Source organism: Vigna unguiculata, chromosome 11, assembly GCF_037176805.1.
Source record: "Vigna unguiculata cultivar grain cowpea cultivar isolate G323 ecotype 2 chromosome 11, ASM3717680v1, whole genome shotgun sequence".
In the NCBI taxonomy this organism is placed as follows: domain Eukaryota; kingdom Viridiplantae; phylum Streptophyta; class Magnoliopsida; order Fabales; family Fabaceae; genus Vigna; species Vigna unguiculata.
Window position 1 is genome coordinate 25467823 of NC_140802.1, and position 24343 is coordinate 25492165.

The following is a 24343-nucleotide window of genomic DNA, read 5'->3' on the forward strand; positions in this document are numbered from 1 at the left end:
GTGTGCTTGGTTGTTTTCCAAGTCTACAAGAGGGGCCTTGTTGTGCTAGTGTGAGTGGTCATTGTGAGAACCCCAACTAGAGTTTGTTTGCTTCATGGGTACTTCCACTTCTTGTTATTTACCAACTGTCGTGGGAAATGCCATGAAGTGGACCATAACTCTAGTTACCTTGATCTTTAGGTATTAGGGAACGATCCTTGTGAGCACATATACTTTGCCATAGAACTTTATCAAGCCTATGTTAAATTAAGGCACAAAAGGGAGACTATTTGCGTCATTTACCCTCACATTTCCTTGTATATAATAATAAATTATTCATAATCACAACATTATAAAAAAAAAGGGAAAAGGCCTCCTTAGGCATAAACATATATTTCATTGGCATATCATGTCAATAAGTGTCCAGCAAGGCACAACCATGCATTGCATTCTCATTCTATGGTCATTCACGGTACCCTATCCATAGCTTCAAACACATAGCATGCATATGCATAATTAAAAAAAATCTAAATAGTTTGCATTGCAATAAATTCAACTTGTTTCCCATTTTCTTATCACTAAATTCTTGGAATCTATCTTATGAAAAATAAGAAAATAATAAAACATTCTTTGGTCAAATCAGTGGATTGAATAAATAAATAAAATTATGTTTGTTATCATTTCTTTTGAAACATCCATCTAGTGTTGCATACATGAAATTGCTCAAATCCATCTCTCTTTCCATCTCTCTTCCACTCTAAACCTTGTTTTCATTTCCATGGAGGATTATCAAAAAGGGACACACACCTTAAAATGATTACAAGAAACTCTTTGAACATAAGAAAAAAAACAAAAAAAATGAAGAATAATCAGCTAGGCTGAAAACTCTAATGATAGTCTAGGCAAAAATAAGACAAAAAAAGTGAAAAAAAAAACAAAACAAGGGACATCCTGCCACATGAACTAGATTATTTCCCTCTGAATTAAAGTTTTTTTTGAGAAAAACAACCATGATTTGAAATTATGTGTCGCCATGTTTCTTTATCCAAAAAAAAAACAAAAGTAATTATCCTTTGCTACCCAATTTGAGCCTTCCAAAAATATTTCTTTCAAATTACCCTAAACAACAATCACCTCACACTAAGGGTTGATATAATGTTTGCATTTGTTTCATCCAAATGGTAGTTCACCAATACAAAAATATCAAAAAAATATCAAGAAAAGCAAAAGAGAAGCAAAAGGTGAACAAGAAGAAGTCAAACAAATTTTAAATGAAACATTATTCAAATATCTTTGTTCCAAACAACCCTCACATCACTTTTTAGCCTTTACTATCATTTACTTCCATACTCCTAGCCTTGGCCATGATACAAGCCTAATAAAGTTCACACAGATCAAAGATTGGTTGTTATCTTTCGAAAGTTTTAATTTAGAGAAACATTTTTATTTGCTAATAGGTTTGTTCTAAAAAACTTATAAAAAAAAAGGATTGAAAAAGTGTGTTCAGAGATTTTTCTTTTAAACACTGGGGTAGTTTATGTTTGGTTGACATGTTTTCAAAGCTCCAAAATCAGCACGGGCAATCAAGCAATCTGGTTAAAATTGGGTTGTCCCCTTTCAATTCATTCTTCTTGAAATTCCATTTTTGCTCATACAGTATCCTCCGCTTTAAGCCTAAACCTTGACCAACCTTAACATAGTCCACCTTTATCAATCCAACACCCAAACTATGGTAGTCACATTGTTTGTATTTCATATATTCCCATCATTCAATCTGAATCGGGACATTTATTTACATCAAAGACTGTGATAACATTAGGGGCAACTTGTGAAGACCTCATTATTTTTCAATTTCCTCAATTGGGAAAAGCCAAACACTCTTTTGTACCCTAAGACCATCCTAGGCTCTCACACTAAGGGCAAACTTTTGAAGTCCCCATCATTTTCTTCATACCATCAATAACAAGGGAAAGCCTAAACAAATTTTGTGAATTGGGGCAACTCCCTGGTTAATCTTCATCACCTCATCCAAGCCTTTTCAAGCCCTTGGCAGTTTCATTGATGTCATTCAAATAGTGTTTCAAAAGAAGTTATTAAAAAAAAAAGTGTTCGGTAATAAACTGATTAGACCAAAGAAATGATTTGGAAAAGTAAAGAAAAAAAAATTCAAAGTAGAATGATTCCATGAATTCGAAATAATAATGAAATGGGGATCAATTCAAATTTGTTTTCAAAAAAATACAAAAGGAAAATTCATACATTTCATGCATCATACCAAGTCATTCATACATGCATTGATTATATCAACTTTAGAAATAAGCAACTACATGGTCAACTTAAACTTCTTGGGAGTCCACATTCAAGCCCAATTTCCACACTGGCCCTTAAACCTAGTTTTTTCTGGCCTCAAGCCCAGTTTTTTCTAGCCTCTAAGCCTAGTTTTCCTTACTCTCAAATTAAAATAAAGGAAAAATGAAAAATGAAAAAGAGCAAATCACACTTATGCATCTATGCATCCATGTATGCATATCATATAATTTCAAAAAGAAAATCATAACATGTCATGCATCATCAAATCATGTCATCCATCATACTCCACACAATCATTGAAAATCATTTCAAAAAAATAAAATAAAGAAATTTGAAAAAAAACTCAACAATGAAAATTTTTGTGTGTAAGTCTCACAAATGTTAAGCATTCACGCGGTGTTTGTCGACACTTCAAGAGCAAAATTCAGATTCTCCTTTTATACATCAAGACCCTTTGCGAGGAAATGGTCGTTGATTCCCTTATGTTTACATCATGACCCTCTATAAGACAATGGTCATTGATTTCCTTATATTCACTTCAAGACTCTCTACGAGGCAATGGTCATTGATTTTTTTATCTCTACAGCAATACCCTCTACAAGGAATTAATTATTGATTTCCTTATGTTTACATCAAGGCCCTCTGCGACGCAATGGTCATTGATTTCCTTATGTTCACATTAAGACCCTCTACGAGGCAAAGGTTATTGATTTCCTTATGTTTATATCAAGACCCTCTACGAGGCAATGGTCATTGATTTCCTTATGTTTACATCAAGACCCTCTACGAAGCAATGGTTATTTATTTCCTTATATTCACATCAAGACCATCTGCAAGGCAATGGTCATTGATTTCTTTGTCATATCGAGGCCCTCTGCGATGCAATGGTCATCGATTTTTTTACATCAAGGCCCTCTACGAGGTCATGGTCATTGATTTCTTTCCTTTCGAGACCCTTTCCTCGGGATTGGTCTAATTTGTTTTTTTTTCAAAAAATCAGAAAAGAAAATAATAAGTTTGTCAGATCGAGACCCTCTCCATGGTAATGGTCACCGAATCTTTGGATATAGACCCTCTCATCGAGATTGGTCTAATATTTTTTTCAAAAAGTCAGATTTCCAAAAAGAATGTGGATTTTCAGACCAGGGCCCTTTACATGGTAATGGTCACCGAATCCTATGAATAGACCTTCTCCACGGGATTGGTCTAATATATTTTTTTTTCTTTTTTTTTCCAAAAAGTAAAAAAAAATGGTGTGTCGGATGGATACCCTCTTCTTGGTAATGGTCACCTAGTTCTTTTCTTTTAGATACAGACCATTTCCTTTGTAATGGTCAAGTTTGTCTTCCAATTTGTCTTCTTTTGAAACCCGAACGAAATTAGTGTTTTTATCTTTACTTATCTTTTATTACGATAATATAAAAAAGTCAATTTTTCATATTATCTAGTAAAATCTAAGTAAAGACGGGCGGTTGTCAACACACAATTTCGTCCGGGTGAATAAATTTATTTCAAAAAAACAATAAAAATAAAAAAATGTGAAACAAAATTTTCTTCAAAGATTTTCAAACTTTCATTTAAAAAAAAAAGAAAAAAAAGAGAGAGATGGAAAAAAGATAAAAAGGAAAAAAAAAGGAAGAAAGAAGGAAAAGCCCAATTTGTTATTAATTATCACACTCCTTTTTATGAGCCCAACAACTCAACATTATTTTCTACCCTTTGTTCCTAATAAAGAAATTAGTGATATAATTCTAATAATTAGAAACAATATCTCTTCAAATGGTAAAAATCAATATTACTAATACGGATTGATTTTGTGCTCTTTTTGTTAATGGTTAGAATCAATATTACAGATCTTGATTGATATTGTGCTCTGATTTGTTATGATTTGATTTCCAAAATGTGTTGTTATCATGACTAATTTCTTCCTTATATTGTTCATTACAATTAAGGCTAGGATTGCAATTTGTGACTATAAATAGGCAGTCTGTTCCATGAAAAGGGATCAAAAAAAAATATTCTCTACACTTCTCTAATTCTTCTCCATCACTACTCCCACTTACACACCTCCTTTTTTATCTCTCTTTCAAAACAAAAACAAAAACATATTGAAGGAGATAGAAAATCAAAAGAAAATATTTGCTACACTTCCTCTTTCTCTTCCATTACCACCCACACAAACACTCCTTTTTTTTTACCTTTGTTGGGAAAATGAGAGGATGAGATTGATATAAAAGAGAACATATATCGAAAATTTTGGAAGGTACGTCATTGCGAATTTTTAATTCTTTTGATTTATTTTCTTCATTTTTCATTATATATTTTTTAATCATAAACAAATATTTTTCTTCATTTCTTTTAGTGTCTGTTCAACCGCTCGTGCCGCGTGACACGAATTTTCAAATTTATTTTTCTAGGAAATATATCAAAAATAATATAAAGAACTAACCTGATTCTGCATTGCGAATGGAGATACGTAGGAGCGAGGATTAATCCTCGTTGGGCCAAAAAAACAAAAAAAAAGTATTTTTGTTTCTTTTGTAAATTCATTTATTATTATTTTTGCGTAAAATTAAATATTTTGAAAACCACATCCATTTGCATGTTTAATTAAAGGTACCGTCTTAGAATGAACGTTGTGAGGTGCTAATACCTTCCCCACGCACAACCGACTACCGGACCCAAAATCTGGTTTTTTGCAAACATTGTCTTATCTTGTTGGTTTTTTCATAGTTTTCCAAATCCAAACTTTTTTTTTTTACAAATTTAGTTTTTGGTTCGTCATCCATCGCGATTTTGGTTGCAGCAATAATGAAGCAAACAAGATTTCTACATTAAACAATCGATTAAAAGGTTTAAACAATTGGCCAAGTGGTTGGAAAATAGAGTCAGTCAATTGGATAAAGAAATAGCTGATTTAAAAGTTGATTTTGAACATCTTAACATGATTTACAATAATTCAACTTGTTGCAGTGATAATCAGTTGATTGCAAAACCTTGTGAAAATTGCACCCTTTTGGAAACATGTGCAAGGTTCACAAGAAGAAAAGCAAACTTGGAGGTTATTCTTGGCTCTCAAAATTGTGTTTTTGGTAGGTCTGGAACAGGTTACAACTCTTTTAATAAAAAGAAAGTCAAGAAGTTTGCTCATTTCTTTTCCAATAATGCATCAAGTGATATTTCTTTGACAACTTGAAATTATTGTATGAGAAAAGGGCATATTTCTAAAATTTGCAAAGCTAGAAAATATGATGTACCTAAGGGCTTTATGAAATGGATCCTAAAAGGATTAAGAAAGGCTTAACCATGTTGGACCCAACCTATAAAAGGGTACCATGTAATGTATATTTGTTTTGCAGGTTATCAAAAGTGGAAAGAGAGACTTGTGGTACCTTGACCAACTTAGTGATAAAGGTTTTAAAGTTGTGTTTGAACCAAACCATTGCCATATCTATGATGGATCTGGTAGTATTGTATTGATAGGAAAAAGAGTCAACAATACATACTTGCTTGATTTACATCATACATCATTCAACATATACATTGCTTGCTTAGAAAAAAAGTGTTTTTCTAGGCTATGCTATACAAAGTCATGCATATAGAGTCTATAATAAGAGGTTAATGACTGTTGAAGTGTCCATGCATGTTGTATTTGATGAAATTAACCCAAAGTTGCAAGATCAAGTGTCAAAGAATGCAGATGAAGAAGATTTACTGCAGGAACAAATTTCTGCTACAGAAAAGCCCTCTACTGTAGGAAATCAATCGGCTGAAAAGGAAAAACAACCGACTGAAAAAGCTGCAGACAACAACTTGCCTAAGGATTGGATTCAGCCTAGAGGTTTATCAAAGGAGAACATCATAGGTGATATCAAATAGGGAGTATCTACTAGATGCTGAATTGTATTTTGTGAACATGTTGCTTTTGTATCTCAAATTGAAACAAAAAATGTGAATGATGTTTTAAATGATAGTAATTAGATTTTTGCTATGCAAGATGAACTCAATCAATTCACAAGAAATGATGTGTGGTTTCTAGTGCCTAAAACTAATGATATGAATATAATTGGAACTAAATGGGTTTTTAGAAACAAAATGGATGAAGATGGTAACATTGTAAGGAACAAAGCTAGACTAGTTGTTAAAGGGTATAACCAAGAAGAAGGCATTGACTTTGATGAAACATATGCCCATGTAGCTAGGCTAGAAGTTGTGAGATTACTCTAAGCATATGCTTGCATGTGTAACTTTAAATTACATCAAATGGATGTGAAAAGTGCATTCTTGAATGGTTTCCTAAATGAAGAAGTGTATGTATCACAACCTCCTGGCTTTGAGGATCATCTCTATCCTAACCATGTTTTCAAATTGAAGAAGGCTTTATATGGTTTGAAACAAGCACCACGACAGTGGTATGAAAGACTAAGCAATTTTCTTTTATCAAAAGGTTATGCTAGAGGTGTAGTGGATAAAACACTCTTCATTAGAAAACATGAAAGTGAGGTTATACTTATTCAAGTGTATATTGATGATATCATCTTTGGTTCAAATAACAACACATTGTGTGAAGAGTTTGTTGCAACTATGCAGGGAGAATTTGAGATGTCCATAATGGGTGAGCTTACCTACTTTCTAGGGTTGCAAGTCAAACAACTCAAGCATGAAACATTTTTAAGTCAATCAAAATACTATTTTGACTTGTTGTAAAAGTTCAAAATGGAGGATTGCAAGGAAACTACCACTACAATTTCTATAAATTGCCTTATGGACGCAAATGAGGTTGGGTAACTAGTAGATTCAACCAAATATAGAGAGTTGATTGGATCTTTTCTTTATCTTACAACAAGTAGGCCAAATATCTAGTTTGGTGTATGCTTATATGCTAGGTTCCAAGCAAATCCAAAGGAATCACACTTTAAAGTTGCAAAATGGATTCTAAAGTACCTAAAAGGAACAACCAATGTTAGTTTATGGTATCCTTGTGATTCTAACATAACTCTTAGTGGCTTTTCAAATTCTGACTATGTAAGGTGATAATTGGACAACAAAAGCATAAGTGACACTTGCCATCTACTTGGCTCAAGTCTAATCTCATGGCATAGTAAAAAGCAACCATGTGTGGCACTCTCCACTACTGAAGCTGAGTATATTATTGTTGGACATGAAATTTGATATCGTTGTCGTTAGACGATCAAATTACCACTACTTAACTTTAGCAACTTCAGTATTGCCAAGTTAGTAGTGAACAAAATAGTTAAGGTTAAGATAACCCTGAGTCGTCTCACAACGATTACGGAATTGATCTCAAATATTTGATTCTAAAAAATGCAATTAAAACTAGCAACTATAAAAATAGGGGGTTTTGATATGCAAAGAAAATGACACGGAAGATTGTAAACACAGTAATAGTAAATAGTTCAATTCCACTGCTTTTTCTAAATAAGATTCTTCATTGGTTATCTAGAGATTATTGTTAAATTAATTATTGTTGTTGATTTACAAATCAATTAATGTAAAGACTCAATTCATTTGTTGGCATTCTCACTTTTAATCAAAGTACAGTCTCAATTAAAAGTGAGAATTGTTAGATTGTCCAGAGTAAATTCAATCAAAGTACAGTCTCAATTAATTTTACTATGCCTAATCATGTTTATTCCTTTGTTTCTTCACCAAATAGAAAACTTAATTGATCAAAGTAAAGTCTTGACTAATTTTAGTTAAAGTAATTACCTCTAATCAAAGTAAAGTCTCAATTATTGGCAAAAACTTATTTAATCAAATGAAAGTTTCTAAATAAAATCAAAGTAAAGTCTCAATTTAATTTAAAAACCTTTTAACTCATATAATTAGCATGCATGTAGATTTAAAATCATTATTTTCTATTCGATTAAGAAGTAAAGGACATAGATAAACAAAAACCACAACAATAATCAAAATAACAAACACATAAATTCATCTAACCTCAAAATCCAGTTAAGAAATTACAGTGGAATCAACCCTTAAAGCTTAGCCCTCCATGGTTTTGATGGACTACATGATAATATATGATGAAGGAAAGAAAATAAAAGAAAAGAGAGAATGAGAGATGTGATGGATGACAGTGTCTGCAAAAACCAGAGAGTTCTAAGTGTCTAAGTTGTCAGTTGTCCCCTTCTGCTCCCTTAAGTCTCTTTATATAGGCTTCAACTGGACTTTGGGCTTTATCTGTTGGTTACTAAAATCTTTTATTTTTATTTAATTAATTAGCAACTTAATTCCTGTCCAATTTCCAATTCTGCCCCTCTTATTTAACCAGTTTTGCAGTTTTGACCAATTGACCAGTGTTGACCAGTGTTGACCAGTTGACCAGTTTAACTGTCCAATAATAGCCTGACACGTGGCGCAGAGTGCACTTTCTCTCTCCAGACTAGGGTTTGCTGCGTTTAGGGTTTCATGGACTCCTTTGGCTGCGCGAACAGGTGCTGCTCCGGCGGGGTCTTCTTTTCCGACGAGGTGAAGTGCAGAACCTGGTGCGTTTCATCTTCGCAGTGGTGGCTATGGCTTCCGCTGCTGTTCTAGCTCGTAGGTGCGATGGAGGATGGTTGCGCGCTTGTTGCTGCTGCGCGGTGGCTGACGTAGATGGCGTCAATGGTTGGAGATGAAGGTTGAAGATGGTGTGGGATGCAGCATTTTCCGGTGTCAAGGATGCTTCAGGCACGGTGGTGATAGAATCTGGTGTGCAAAAATGGTTCTGTTCTCGCTCACGGCTGTGCGGAGAAGATGATGGAGAGAAAATGGAGGTGTTGCGCGTGAAGTGTGGTGGTCAGAGGCGCGCTGCAGTTGCGGACGGAGATGGTGGCTCACGGTGGCGCGGCTGACAGCGAGGTCTGTGAATTGCGGTCAGCGGTTGCCATGGTGATGGTAGGAGAGGAGGAAAATTAGGGTTAGGGTTTCATGTGTGAGATGGAGGAGATGATGACATGGTAAGATCTGATTGGTCAATTTGGTGAGTGGAGGATTATGACACGTGGCTTGTTCTAGTTGGCTAATTTTAAAAGGTGGGGATTACCACATGGCATGATCTGGTTGAGTGGAGTTTAAGTGGTAGGAGGGGTGCAACTTAGTGAAAACTAGGGGGTGCAGAATAGGTTTTTGGTGGTCCACTTTAGAAGAAGTGTGCAAATAAAATCTGGGGGTGCATTTAGCTCCTGATTTATTCTTTTCCAGAATTTCTTGATTTTGGACTTATTTTGTAACTTTGAATATTTCAAATCCACACTATTAATGACCAAAAATAAATTCCAGCTGCATTAATAAACGTTAGAATATCCAATAATATTTTATGCAACTAAAATCAATTTTTACGCCATTATTACCAAACTTACTCAATAAATCCAATAATCACAAATCTTAATTAAATCAATCTTTAAGCACAGAAAATTCAATTAAATCCCCAAATTTAAATATTAAATGAGGGCAAAAATTTGAACTCATCAACATGGTTGTGCACAAATCATATGGTTGAAGCATAAACTTTTGGACTATGGTGTAAAGCTGACTAAGATACCCTTGTATTGTGATAATACTAGTGCCATCAACTTAACCAAGAATCCAATACAACATTCTAAAACCAAGCATATAGAGATTAAGAATCATTTTATTCGTGATCATGTTCAAAATGGAGATTGTGAAATTCAATTTCTTAAAACTGAAAATCAATTGGCTGATTTGTTTACAAAATCATAAGCTAGAGATAGATTTAACTAGCTAAGAACTGAACTAGGCATATTAGACATGAAGAATGTGGTCTAATGTGTTTTTAGCATGTTAATCATATGTATTCATGCATTGGTTTCATAAAAAAAGCTATTGTATGCAAAAATTGAAAATTGTCATATTTAGTCTGTTGATTTTTAATTTCAATATGTTGATTTCACTTAAATTTGCTTCCATTTACAAAAAATTCTAATCTATCATATCTTTCACTCTGTTGATTATGCATTTCAATGTGTTAATTTCACTTAAGTTGCCACTGAATGATGAAAATTCGATCTGCTGTGAATTTTAATCTACTAATTTCATAATTCAATATATGTTGATTTCATTAAAACTAAATCTGGAAGAATGAAGTTCAATTATACGATTTTCAATCGATTAATTTTCGAATTCAGTTTGTTGATTCCACTTAACTAGATTCTGGTTTTAATTTATTATCCTCTGATGTTATTTTAATCGATTGAATTATAAATTCAACTTGTTGATTTTACTTAAACTACACATTTACTAACGAATTGAATTGCAAAGCTGACCCAGTCAAAGAACATGGACCTTATTGTCAGGTATTATCTACTCTTAACAGTTATTTCATCAGCCATGTGTTGCTTTTACTTATTTGTTTGACCAAAAAGCATGTGTAGTGTGTAATTCCAATGTGCATGCAGCTCACATGATCTAAACTGATTGATTCACTTATAAAAACTCATTGGAAACATCATGAATGTGTGAGATACTATAATCAACTGCATTAATCTGGCTTAGATAACCTAAAACGAATTAATTTGGTAAATCTGCAACATTTAATCATCTGTTTCTGAAAATCAACCTGTTCAATTATAAATACTACACTTGAATTGTTGCATTTAGATCATATATCTCTTAGAAACAGCCATACCCACACTTATCATGTCTTGTCGTCAACAAAAGGCCATCCAATTTGATGATGAACACTCCACTCTTCCTACCCCAAGGTCTCCAAACCAAGAAAATCATGGGAGAATTGAGGCATGTTTCGAAAATCTTAAGGATAACATCCAAGTGTTCCTCATTGAGATGAACATGAAGCAAATCAACATTTCAAAGGTGCTAAGGTTTTCGTGGCTGAGGGCTGAAGGCTTTAAGGTCCTATTTCAACAACTAAAGCATCAAAGGTTGAAGTATTTCCTTGAAATTTCAGGAAAAATCTATCCAGACTTGGTGAAGGTGTTTTTCACCAACTTGGTGTTTAAAAATGACATGGTGTTGTCAAGTATCAAGGGTGTCCGAATGGAAATAAACAAGAAAGCTTGGAAAGACATGGTTGGACTCAAACCAAGGGGTGTGCAAGTGAGAAAAGGTGAAACTAAGGTTGTTCAAGAATTCAACAAGCTCCAATACTATGGCCACTGCTTGAGGAATCATGCTGTTGAGATCAAACAATTTCATGTTAGTGGACTCAAGGTAGATCAAAGGCTTCTTGCTATGATTGTCACAAAACTCATAGTCCCACGTGGGAGCAACCACTCAACCTTAAATGAGGGAGATTTTATCTTAATGTACTGCATCCAACACAATATTCAAATGCATTGGATATTTGTGTTTCGTGATCATATGCTCAAGGTCAAGAGGCTCACAAATTTTCGGCTACCTTATCTTGCTTTGGTGTCCAAATTCATAGAATATTTTGGGATTGATGTGGATGATGAGCTGAAAGAGTCAAGTGGACAAAATGGGCTTTCTCAATGTGGTAAATGGATGGACAACTGTTGGTGTTGTAGTTGGTGATACACGTGACCATGAAGCTGGTCCAAGTGGTGCAAATCAAGAGGAAGAACCTACTGTTGGACCCATGGACCTTATTCCCTATAACCCTCCAAAGGATAGAGGCCCTATGTACTCACATTTTTGGAGGATAGTGCTGAATCAACTTCATGAACTCAATATGTCCCAACATGCACATCATGACTATTGCAATGAGAGATTCAATGCATTAAATGGCCAAATCCATGATATCCATGATCTGCTAACTTCATTGAAGACTAGAAATGATCCTTAGGATGACTGAGTGTGTTGGCTTTTAGGATCATGCATTGCATCCATGTGTTTGTAATTTTTCAGTTTAAGTTATGTCAGTTTCAGTTGGTTGTTTTTATTTTCAGTTGGTTGTTTTTATTTTCAGTCAGTTGAATGTATCAGCTTTATGCCTGTTTCTCTATTTTTAGTTCTTGTTGGTTGTATCATGATCCATTATCAATGAAATATTATGCATTATTTTCTTTCTTAATGCATTCGTTCTATTTGATGAATCCAAAGGGGGAGAAAAATTGAAAATTGATCAAATTGGACTAAAGTGGAAGCATTAAAAGTGGAATTAATAAGAAATCTGAAATTGAACCCATATTATTGATAGAGGGAGAATTTGCATCTGTGTGTTCTTGTTAGCTTGCGTGAGTGGAATTAATAATCAAATCTAAAATTGAACCTATATTATTGATAGGGGGAGCATTTACATATGTGTGTGCCTGTTAGCTTGTGTGTACTACTCTTGGAAATGATTTTGAGGTTCACAACTTCAAGCTTGTATGTCACTTCATCAACTCAATGGTATCCAACCAATGGAAGTAATTTGCAATGGAAGATAAAGGTTGGCTTCATCAAATCAGGGGGAGAATGTTGACATTTGAAGCCCAGGTGGTGTGTCTCATGCAGATTTGATGAAGCTTTGTTGAACTACTTGGAACAATTGCTTTGGAATCATGCCTATAATGATGAAGTTATGGAGATTTGATGGTATTCATGTTGAACAAGCCTTGGACACGTGCCCTCCACATGGATAAATCATTATGAGAAAATACTTGGTGTTTGTAATCCACTTTGTAGACCTTGTTGCATTAGTTAGATGTATTGGTCTTTATTGTGTTTTTTAGTCTGTTGAAATACTTTTCAATAGGTTAAAATATGTCTTTTAATCTGTTAAATGGGTTTTCAACAGGTTAAAAGGTTAGTTGCAGTAGTCTTTGACTATGACTTATTTAATCAGTTGATTTATTTTTTAATTGATTGATTTCACTTAAGTCAAGTGAAATCAACCGATTGATTTGGATATCAAGCTGTTGAATTTCATAACAGTTTGACTATAAATGTTCTGATTTTCAAAAGAGAGGTAACAAGACCATTTTTTATCACAAAACTATTCTGGAAAATGTGTGGATTCTCTCTCTTTCGTGATCATTCAGACTACAACTGTTGAAGATTGATCTTGGATCAATTCTTGGTGCTTTTGGCTTGTGTTTGAATCTTGGAGAAGGTGTTTGTGGTAGGCAGGGTTGTGCTACCACTAAGGTTTGATCTTTCTCAAGCTTTGTGTTTGTGCCTTGTGGTTTTCTAGGTCTGCAAGAGGTGTCTTGCTGTGTTGGTGTGATTCTTGTGTGATTCAAGAGTCTTTGGTATGTGTTTTGCTTATTTTGAAAGTGTAAGAGTGTAAACTTTGTAACTCTTTTGAAATAATGCTCCAAAATCATGTGCCCCAATATTTTCTCTAACTCTTCTCTCTTGCATTATCATTTAAAGATTAAAGAACTTGAACTTAAATCATCTTTTTCATATTCTTGAGTGTTTTGGTAGCATCTACAGGATAGAGCATGTGTGCATAATCAATTAGAACCTGTCTTGTTTGTTCTTGTGCATTGTTCTTGGTTCAAATCTCAAATCTGCATTTTTGCATTTTTTCCAGTATTTCAGTCGACTGTTTTTCTGATTCAATCGGTTGATTATACCAGTATAGAATCTATTTAGTAAAATCAATCGACTAACTCTGTTTTTGACCGATTGAAAGTATATTGTCTATTGATTTTTGCATCCTAACTTGGTGATTGAATTGATTCAATTAAACATAGTTTTTAGCCTTTAAAGATAACCTAAATTTTTAACTAGCCAAATAAACTCCCCCTTCTTGGCAGTTCAACCATTTTAAAACTAACAACACTTACACACACATCCCCCCTCCCCTTTCCCCCCACTCCCCCTCTCCACACACACACACACCCCACATGCCACACACCCACCCACCCATCCACCCACACCCGCTCACACCCACCCACCCACCCACACCTAACCACACTCCCACACACACACATCCACCCATCCATACCCCAACACACTCCTACCAACCCCGCACCCCACCACACCATACACACACACACGCGCGCACACACACGTAGACACACACACACATTCACACACACGCACACACTCACTCACCCACATGCATACACATAGACACACTCACACACACACATACTCCTAGACACACAAACATGCTCGTTTAATGGAGTTTCAAACATCTAATGCTAACACTATCATTATCATAATGGGAAAAGAAAACATTGAATGTCATAAACTGGTCCAAATAACTTCATAAATAAGTTCTTACAAATATTTGTAGACATATCTACATTTAGTGCATATCTCATTAACATTTTATCAGTCATCGAGCTTCCAACGTGGACATGGTTACATAGTTGGTTGTGCTTGTGTGTTTCTGATTTGGGTATAAATCTTCTTCATGTGAAACATCTTTCGTAATAAAACCATGTAGTTTAGGCTCAATCAATTCCATGTGACTTTCCAACATTAGAATTACAGAAGTCATTGTGGGCCTATCTTCTGGGTTTTGTTGCACACATAAAAGACAAATATGGAGGCAACGTAGTACCTCTGATTCAATGCATGATTCTTTTATCTTTGAATCAACTAACTCTAGTGCCCTACCCTTTTTCCATATTCTTTGTGCCTGTAACATAATAATAATAATAACAATAAAAAAGAAAAAAAATAATTATTGGTACATATTAATAAGATATACGAAAATTGAAACAGTTGAAGCTCTTACGTGATCAACAAGGTTAAGATTCTTATCTGTACTATAAAGTCTTCTATTTTTCTTGCCACATATAATTTCCAACATTAGAATGCCAAAGCTAAAAACATCAGATTTCACAGAGAAGAAACCATCAACAGCATACTCTGGTGCCATGTACCCACTACAAATATAAATTATATGAGGAATTTTCACAAAAAATTTCCAAAAAATAAAAATAGAGTTAGTCAAAAACAAACTCACTAGGTTCCAACTATCCTACTTGTGTTTCCTTCAATCTGGTCGCGTCCAAATATTCTAGCCAATCCAAAATCTGAGATTTTTGGGCATAAATTTTCATCAAGAAGAACATTACTTGCTTTGAGATCTCTATGGATAATCCTCAAGCGCGAATCTTGATGAAGATACATAAGCCCTCTTGCAACTCCACAGATTATTTGGAAGCGTTGAGCCCACTGCAAATTACTTTTTCTGTCATCTGTTTTATTCAAGCAAAAAAGTTATTAAACATGGAATCTTCAATGTCAGTAATATGATTATATCGTTGACAACCTAATCTATGCTTTGTTGATTACCCATACCAAATATGAAATAGTCTAGACTGCCATTTGCCATGTATTCATAAACAAGCATTTTTTCTTGTCCTTCAATGCAACAACCAAGAAGTTTAACAAGATTTCGATGCTGGAGTTTTGCAATCAATTTGACTTCATTTATGAACTCTGTCACTCCTTGCCACGAGGTCCTAGATAGAGTCTTTACAGCAATCTCTTGCCCATCCACTAATATTCCCTACACATGCACCATTACGATGAGTTGATCTTATTCATTAATATTTATGTTCCTTTTATCCCATTACAGGCTCAAAACTATTACCTTGTATACAAGTCCAAAACCACCTTCACCAATCTTATTTGCATTGAAAAAGTTGTCAGTGGCAGTTGCAATGGTGAATAGATCAAACATTTGGACATCCAAATTATCTTCACATTGTTCTATCAATGATTGCTCTAAAAACCAATGAATGCCTTTAGAGTAATGTTATAAAATATGAGGAGCAAATCAAACATACCTAGAATAGAAAAAGTACATTTTACTCAGCTAATTATTAAAAATACATTTAGCTTTCCAAATAATCCAATAATTTAACAAGTTGAGTTGTGGGTTTAGTATCCTAATAATTATATACAGTTGATCAACACCACTCAAATTACGGAATGAATTTTTTATACTCAACTTAACTATTATTATAATATGAAACATATAGGAAGACATTCCTTCAACTTAGTGATATATGCATGAATTCAACTTTGTTTTCTGTCATATCTTGCTATGTACACTATAAGAAAATGGAAGTTTGCAGTTTGCATCATAAGAAAAAGGGAAGTTTAATGTCGATCAAAAACTTGATGCTAATAAGGAAACATTGATGTTAACTAGTTAATAGCATCAATTTTTTTTTACACATGTATAGTATTCTGTAAAACTATGAACTTTAATTATATACCATTAACATTGACTTTTAAATTATGACCATTAGACTAAGATGGTATGCCATGGACATTTTCAAGGATGTACCATTTAATTTGAAGTGATGTTGCCAAAATTGGCTAGTGAACACCTTGTCCCAGTCGGATACAATTGTTTTGGGAAAACCATGAAGTTTCGCAACCAAATTAATGAATGTTTCTGGAACTTTTCCATAATAACATTATACTTTGGGTCTTCTTTAAGGGCATGTTTTAATATAGGTAGAAGGTGCAACTTTGGTTTAGACCAAGCTATTTGGAATGACCTGGAAAAGGAATCGGCATCAAAATTTTCTTTTCCGGGTTTATACTCTATAGTGAAATCACAGCCTAAGAGTTTATGCAGCAAATTTTTGTTGTTTCGGTGTCTAAATAACTTGATTAGTCAGAGATTTGATTCTTCTACTTTATAATCACAAACTTGTGCCTAAGGAGGTAGCGTTGGAATTTCGCAATGGGCTATATGGATTGTGTAGAATTAATGTGTATAAGCAGATTGTCGTTGCATCTTAGGGGATAATTTCTTTAAGAAGAAAGCAATTGGATGGTGATCTTGGCTTAGTATTGCTCCAATTCCTAACTCGGAGGCATCCGTTTCCAAAATGAAGGGTTTAGCAAAGTTTGGCAAAGCTAAAACAGGGATAATAGTGATGGATCATTTTAGGTGGTAAAAATTTGCAATTGTAGGAGCATCCCACTTAAAAGAGTTTTTCTTTAAGAGGTTAGTTAAAGAGGCAACGATGGAAGTATACCCTTTTACAAATTATCTATAATATCCAGTCAATCCCAAAAATCCTCTCAAGTGCTTCAAAGAACCAGTCCAAAAGTGTTTGCGCTTTCAACTTGTCCATGGCTACACCTTGACTAGAAATTGTGTGGCCGAAATATTCAACTTGTTGTAGCCCAAAAGAGCATTTAGACACAAAGATTTGATATTGCTTTAGTAATTGGAGAACAAATTCTAAATGGCTTAAATGCTCTCTCCATGTTAGACTATATACGAGGATCTCATAAAAAAGCACCAAAACACATTTCCTTAAAATATCATGCAATACTTCATTTCATTAAATAAATTGTGTAGGTATAATTAGTAATTTTCTTGGACTTGTATTTTATCCCACTTTTAAGTTCTATTTTCATTTCTTGTATTTTTTTGGGCCACGAAGCATGTTCCCAGTAGTCCAATTTCAAGCCAACACCAAGTGGCAACATCAGCGTCTCTAACTTCTACCAACGTGCATCATCTGTAGCGTTCAGATATGGGCCTAGATTCAACACGCAGCTGATCATGAATGTTTCCAACAGCATCAACGCATGCTTTCTGTTGGGCCTACAACATGCAACCCAATTACTTGCACCATATTTCTTTTGGCAATCAGCTCCTTTCTTCATATTTGGCCTACTTGTAAAGAGCAACCCTAGTCTTCTTTTACTCCACACGTACATCAACCAGTAGCACCTATTTCTCTTCACGTGTGTCCATTTATCTGTTTATTTTAAGAAACCCATCTCCTCATTCAACAACTAGGGTTCTTTGGCGCAGCCAGCCTTCTATCTTTAGGGCTCCTTTACCTAGGCATTTCATTATTTTTCTTTGCTGGTAGGGCTTCTTCCTTATGAGAGGGTCACCGTCCTTTGTGACCATTAGAGTTAGCTTTCCTTTGATTAAGCTTGTTAGTTCTTTTCCACTTCACGGTTGCCTATTTTCATCTTATAAATACTGATCATTTGTATAAACCATTTTTGATTAATGAGAGTGATTATTATCCTATTTCTCAAAGCTCACCTTCATCTTTTAGTTGAGGTTTCGTATCTCCTAGGGTTTCCTAAATCGTGAGAGTTAGAGAGACTTCCTTGGTGGAACGAAATTGAGTTCCACCGAACATTTCAGCTTTCGCTGCGAGTTCATCGATTCCCACTGAAGGATCGATGATTGGAGACTTCACATAGGATTTTTGCCGTTCAGAACACGAGTCTAATGAAAATTCAGGAGCTTCCACTCATCAGTAACTTCCAACTCTTTGATCAGTATTTCAGCTACTAAACCCTTGTCATTTCCAACTACAACTTGAAAATTTGGTACAGGTTCTATCGGTAATTTGAGACAATGGGTAATCTATGGTTGTACGAAATTATTAGAATTGGCCCACGTCCATTTAATTTGTTGAACTGTTAGAAGACTCATATGCCCCTTGTATATTTTGTGCTCTTACACAATGTTGGCATAATTTCCAAAAATATTTGTTTGATCCAATGTCTTAGGGTACTTTTCATAACTCAATTTGTAGCGTAAGAAGTGAGAGGTTACTAGAACCGTCAAGGTGGGTCAGAACCGTGGGTCAACCCAGCTCACCACAGATTCAGACCGAGTTGGGTTGAAATATTTTTACAAATTTTAGTACGGGTCAATTTTTGATTCGGCCCACCAAGAACCCGCGGTTCACCCAGGTTGAACCTGTGGTGGATCGGATTGGCCTACCAACCCACATGGTGACACACATTATGTTGGACTTTGCAATGTTGGGCTATTTTTTTAACCAAACACATTGGTGGGTTGGCAAATGGAAACATAGCTTCAACTAATAAAGTATAATTATTTGAAAAAGGTATAATTAGTTTGCTGAAAAAAGTATTGCACCTAATAAAAGATTGGGTAAATCACAAGAATGCTTTGATCTTAGATAGTAATTTGTATTTTTATTTATTTATTTTGGTTTGTATTGGAGTTTAACATCATTTTGGATTATATTGAGATTGTATTCAAGTTTATTAAATTTTAATCCGAAATATAATTTCTGACTTAAGAAAAAAAATTATATTTTTTTAATTAAGTAGGCTAGTGAGCCAACCCGTTTAACACACTAACCTGTGGTGGGCTAGGCCGGGTTCGAATTTTTTCAGCTCGCTAATAAGTGAGCTGGGTTGGGTTGGCCCACTAAGTGACCAAGGTCAACCCGTCCCCGTTTTGACGGTGAATCCCCGCATTGACTAGGTATGGGTGTGGGAAATCTCCAACGTTTTTAATTTGGTATGGGGATGGCTACGGGGATGTACATATCCCCACCATAATACCTGTCCCCGCCATATCTCCGTCATCGTTTAAATTATTAAAATATTCACAATTAATTAAGTAACCCTACACACACACACACACATATATATATATATATATATATATATATATATATATATATATATATATATTCAATCTTTTTATTTCTTCTAATTATTTGGTTTGTTATGAAACTCATTCACATCTCCAAGATATTTTTCATCTTATCATAACATTTATGTAATTATGTTAAAATGATGTATGTCAATTAAAATTTTATGTCTCATATTTGAATATTTCTATTATTTTTTAATATTTTTATTTATTATATATTTTCCTTTCACATGAGTATGTTTAATACTCTCAATTTAAGTGTTTAATAGCATAAACCTTTCATTTACTAGGTAATATAAAAAAATTACTTATTTTTATTAATTTTTGTTTCATTTGAATAACTCTCTTGTTTCGCTAAAACAATTATTTCTCAACCATTGAGTATATATGTTGATATTTGAAAAGTATTCTTAGATGTCTAAGATATTTTTCATCTTATCATACACTTAACTATACATTTGTTTTCCTTTGTGCGATTTCTTTCAATAGTTTCTCAAATTGTTTCTAAGACACACATTTGTTAATTTTTTAATATTTTTATTTAATATTTATTTTCATCATGTAGAATATTATTTCAGTATATTTTATCTAATTATTTTTTATTTTCTGACTCATTATATCAATCATACTGTAATTTTTTCACTATAATTGTATAAATAACTTTTATTTACTACAATATCAAAATTTAATGTAATTGCTATGAATATTTTTTATAACCATCCAACATATATTAGAATTCAAAAGATACAATATCTATGTCAAAATTTTATTATTATGTTTATTATTTGTTATTTACGTCATTTTGATTAATTGATGCATTATCATTTTTATTAGTGTATAGAAAAAGAGATTCATTAGAATTTAAAAAATTGAAGTAAACAAACATTTAAAATATATTTTAATTTGAATATTTGTTTTCCATTAAATTTTTTTATTTTTTTTTAAATTTTATCAACTAGGTTTCATTAATGTTTGCAGTTTGCAAATTTAATAAATGTTTTGGTTCTACGGGGATGGGTATGGGATAACGAAACCCGTCCCTACCTCGCTCCATTGTCATCCCTAACATCAATAGTAGCTTTGGTTTCAATTTGGAAATGATAATATTGTTCCATTAAAAACATGGAATTGAATTAAATAAAAAAAACATATATATGAACTGAATTAAATACAAAACAATGAGACTTGATACTGATACATAACACTAATAACACTAATATTTACGTGTAACATTGTCACTACCATTATCACAGACCTTAAAATAGACAAAAAAATATTTTAAAAAACTAAAAAAAAAAAGTTACAAATTGAAACACAACATATTTTGGTGTCATATATCGTGGTACATTATCAAGAAAATCAAACCTAATTAAATCAATTTTTAAAAAATTAAGACTTAATTGAAGAAAAAACCTATTTAAAATTTTTCAATCAAAATTACGAATAAATAATTAATTAAGCCTAATCATACTTTGCTAAACATTATTCTAAATACTTATATCTATACCAACTCTACAAAGCTATATATAGCAACTCTACAAAGCTATGTATTCAAAAGTGATGTAATCCAACGATCATATTTAGAAAAGAGTATGGTTTATCTGCTGCTGGAATATGTTGGAATAAACATGCTGAGTCTCTGTTGTATTGTTAACACGGTACCGTTTTGTTGTTTTTCAACTTAATAAAATGTTTTTCTTTTTAGCATGCATATAAACGACATAGTCTATTCTTCCAGTACTTTATTTTCAGTCTCTTTTGTCTCCATTACTACTCTTGTAATATTATATATATATATATATATATATATATATATATATATATATATATATATATATATATTAAAACTAATTTATAGAATAAATATAATTTTGTTTTATCATTATGTAATAAAATCGATAAAACTTAAAATTAGGTTTCAATTACTAAATTAGATTTAAATTATTAATTTAAAATATATAAAAAATAATTTATCATTTATTTAATTAATAATATTATATCTAAAAACATATTTACATAACTAATTGTGTTTTTACTATTACATTAAAAAATTAAAGTGATTAAAATTTGATGTGTTAATAGGTCAGTCTTTCGGCCTAACCATTTCACAAAGTAATTAATAATTCAAAAAATGCAACATTTATTTCTTTCAAAAACCATTATTCACACTTTCTCTGATTTTAAAATAAATATTTTTTATAAATTTAAGATTTTTTATTAAAACAACAATTACATTTATTTTAATTATTACAAAAAGTTTAATAAGTTTTACATTTATTTAAAAATAATATATTAAATAATAAGTACTAAAATTCAAACGTCAAGTTTTAAAACAAAAATTAAAAATATCTAAAAAGCAATTATATGTTCACTTAATTATAAATCCTCTAATAAAAGAAAAAAAAACTATATTTTAAAAAATTGTTATTTTAATTAAAATAACAAATATTTATAACATGTATGATTACATTTATTACAATTTAAGTATAAAAATAAATAAAATAAGAATTATGTGTTTGATTTTATCAATAAGACTAAAATGACTATTTTTATCATAAAATTAAAAAGTATATACTATTGAAAGGATACAAAAGTATTATGTTAATATTTATAAAATAAATTTTAAGAATTAATTATAATAAATCAATTTAATATGTAATAGTTAAAAACATTAGTTAATCGATTAAACTTTACATCATTAAAATATATATTAACTTAAAAATATATAATAAAAAATAAAAATTCAAATATAAATAAGTAAAAACTAGCCGCTAATAATTGATTGAGATTTTGAGCCCATCTACTTTTAGAAGGATTAAAACTATGTGGTTTGAATGGGTAGTTAAAAGATTTTATTAAGTTGAAAAAACAGCAAAACAGGACTGTTTTAATAACAGTAAAAACAGCATGTATATTACAGCAGAGAAACCGTACTCTTTAGATAATTGCAGTCATGTATTCGGTAAAAATGTGAATAAACAATTATTTACCAGTACTGTTCCTCCGGAATCTGTAGATATAACAAGCACTCAGCAAAAGAACACCACAAATTGCTGCAACGATGGAAGCAACTACTGCTGCCGTGTTTCTCTTGTGCCTATAAACAGGTTCTGAAGGTTGAAACGGATGAAGGATAAAGTTAAGATTCATTTGAGACCTTTCAAAGTTGTAATTTAAATGAAAAGATAAAACTTAGGTTGAACATGAGCTTACCTAACTCTGAAGCAGGCATCCTGATATATAGATCTTGTCCTTCACTTTCATATTGTTTAATATCAATGAGATCCCCAAACCACATGACACATCCACTACCTCCATTTCTTATGTCTGAATTAGTATAGGCCATGCAAGAACAATTACTCAAACACTGCACTCTGCATTCCTCTAGATCAATACTCTCATCCAACCAAGTATATGTAGTATCTGGAATTTTTAGCCTTTCAAATTTGTTAAACCCATCTTCGTCTTTACCTTTGCAACTCAACGGTTCATTACGGATACATCCTCCACGCCAATCAGACGAGTTCCATTTTTGCGGCGCCTTTGGTTTAAAACCTTTCAAACATTGACAGGCTTGTGTTTGGGTACTCACGCAGTTCCCGTTGGGTCCACAGAGGCCATATGTGTCACAAAACTCACTCGGGAAATATCTAAACGTGCTCCAATTTTGATCATCCTCAGCCCACACATAGCGATACAATTTACCTGTTTCGTTAATCACACTAAATGTGATGACTGCACTATTTGCAAGGCTATATGTGTAGTAAGTCTCATTCATATTGCTGACAATATTGATATAAAAAATGGTGTTGTTATATACACTTGGTGATCCTGTAAAACGTAGGCCATTCCAAGGTCCAAACCTGAACCACTTTTGTGTTCCCTTCATTATATAAAATTAAGGATAGTTGTAGAGTTTTAAAACCCGAGAAAAGTCTCCTGGAGATGGATCATCTGGACTCTTCCAACAAGTATATTTCCATTCGAAACCTTTTCGGAGGTCCCATCCATACTTCATCCCAGCCAATTGTGTATCAGATGGATAGTCAAAGCTCTGCCATAAATACTCTTTGTTTGTTTCTCCCTTATCTCTTATCATAAGATTGCCACTTTCCAAGAGTTCTGCCACCGGATTCTGTGCTTGTTTGTGAGAGTTAGTACACCAAACAAGAGACCCATTTTGGGTGAGAAGAAGATTGCCAGTGGTGTTGAGTGTTAAGATACCCGAGAAATCATTGATGGGGTTGGCCCTATTAGCAACCCAAAGGATTTTCTTCACTGGGATATTCTTGTACCAAAGGCCCAGGTAACGTTTCTGGGAATTGCCTGGGCTGAAAAACCCAAGTTCATATCTTCCACCATTTGATACTAAAGTCTCCCCATCTCTCATGATTTGGGACACTTGGATAGAACTAATTGCTGTGGAAGCTTTGAGAGAAGGGACAAGTGTGCATGCAACAATAAGTATGAAAAGACGAATGTCCATTGTTTGTGGAATGAGCTGAGTGTGAATTGAGCTTAGTGTATCTTAAACTACAAAATGGGAAATTCAGGATAAGATGAGTGTGGCTGAAATATGTATGTGCTTTGGTTCTTTATTCTAACTCGATCTCTTTCGAGAGCTTGAGATATACGTTGGTTCTTCTTTCTATCTTGACTTCTAAGTCAAGCACAAATTCCATTTATTTTAGACAAATTCCATTGACTTGTAATTTATATTTATTCTTTATTTAAATTGAAAATCTT

At 33.1% G+C, this 24343-nt stretch overlaps 1 pseudogene across 1 annotated transcript; it reads right to left on the bottom strand.

The window, feature by feature from the left end:
* Positions 1–14400: 14400 nt before the first annotated feature.
* LOC114169179 (G-type lectin S-receptor-like serine/threonine-protein kinase At4g27290) lies at positions 14401–24176 on the bottom strand (annotated as a pseudogene). Its single transcript, XR_014986236.1, has 7 exons — positions 22811–24176; positions 22588–22707; positions 15779–15912; positions 15484–15694; positions 15146–15380; positions 14915–15065; positions 14401–14815 (listed from the first exon to the last, which is right to left on the bottom strand). The product of XR_014986236.1 is annotated as a G-type lectin S-receptor-like serine/threonine-protein kinase At4g27290 (transcript).
* Positions 24177–24343: the final 167 nt, after the last annotated feature.